This window comes from Rhinopithecus bieti, unplaced genomic scaffold, assembly GCF_001698545.2.
Source record: "Rhinopithecus bieti isolate Rb0 unplaced genomic scaffold, ASM169854v2 repeat_643, whole genome shotgun sequence".
In the NCBI taxonomy this organism is placed as follows: domain Eukaryota; kingdom Metazoa; phylum Chordata; class Mammalia; order Primates; family Cercopithecidae; genus Rhinopithecus; species Rhinopithecus bieti.
The window spans coordinates 1-1,239 of NW_016830926.1; the positions used below are offsets into that span (position 1 = coordinate 1).

Consider the following 1,239-nt stretch of genomic DNA (forward strand, 5'->3'; position numbering starts at 1 on the left):
TAGAGCCCGCTCTAACTCTCCTGTACGCTGCGATGAACGTTGCAGGCGGCCGGCCAGATCCTTCGACTCTTCTGTAATGAGAGAGTTGAGATGGGGCCCAAAGGACTCTCCCTAAACACCTATCGAAGTGCCAGGTTGAAGGATGACAGGGTGCCCAGATTCCCACCTTCAAAGTATCTGAGAGAGCGTTTCGTGTGATACAGGTCTATAGTTAGTTTCTTTTTCTGTATGTTCAATCTCTGGATTTGAACCTTTCGGAGAAAAGCCAAGCAAGTGCTGAAAGAGAAGGAAAGAAATATTCCCCGGAGGAGAGGAGAAAACTTCACACCCCCCACTCACCTGTAGCTTCCTTTTGGCTTTCTGTTTCTCATTGTTTGCCTTCTTTTCCTATAGGAAGAGGAAGACAGAGCTCTTACAGGGGGAGGCAGAGATGGCACAGCAAGAGACATGCCCCCAGAATGCTACCACTGCCCCAGGACAGGCCCACCCATGAGACCAGGTTGTCAGGGACCAGGTTATCAGATGGGGTGGCATCTGAAGGGTGAGCCTTCTTCCCCAGGCTGGGAGTGGGCGAGACAAGACTGGGGCCTCTACATCTGAGTGTCCCCCAAACCCAGCCGTCATGTCGTGGGCAAAGAAATCGCATTACTTCTTCCAGCTGATGTTCCACTTTTTTCTTCTGTTGTTCCTGTGGGGAGAGTCAAATTAAGGTGATGGAGGGTGGCCCCGTCAACTCTATTCCCCAGGCCAGGAAGCAGTAGGCAGGGGCCAGGAATGGATTTTAAAGGCAAAGTTCTCAGACCCAGTGGGAACGCGGACTGGTAAACTCTCCTCAAGCTCCCAAGGACAGAGGATTTGTGTCTTTGTTGGTTTTCATCCACAGCCACAGAACTCAAAGTCTGAATCTGGAAGCTCTTGAGAGGACAGTAACATAAACCTCTAGAGATGGAGCTTGAGAAAGGTCCCCCCTTCTGCCTGCTTGTGATTTAGAAAAGTGCGTTCATTCAATAAACATTTACTGAGCACGAACCGGCCAGGTACGGTTCTTCACAGTATATATAGGATGGAAAAGGACAGACAGGAGCCCTTGGCCCTGAGGTTTCCATTCTAAGGGGCCTTTAAATCTCAGACTCTCAGAGCTAGCAGACACCTTTGATACTCACTACCTCCTCTGGAAACATGAGCCCAAAAAGGAGAGGCAGCTTGCCCAGAATCAAAGAGCAAATTAGGGACTGAGTC

General features: G+C 50.0%; 1 long non-coding RNA gene across 1 annotated transcript; it reads right to left on the minus strand.

Moving 5' to 3' along the window:
* LOC108524506 (uncharacterized) lies at window positions 1-688 on the minus strand. The gene is made up of 3 exons (XR_001884067.1): window positions 340-688; window positions 167-251; window positions 1-71 (listed from the first exon to the last, which is right to left on the minus strand). It is a non-coding gene; the product is annotated as an uncharacterized LOC108524506 (long non-coding RNA).
* Window positions 689-1,239: the final 551 nt, after the last annotated feature.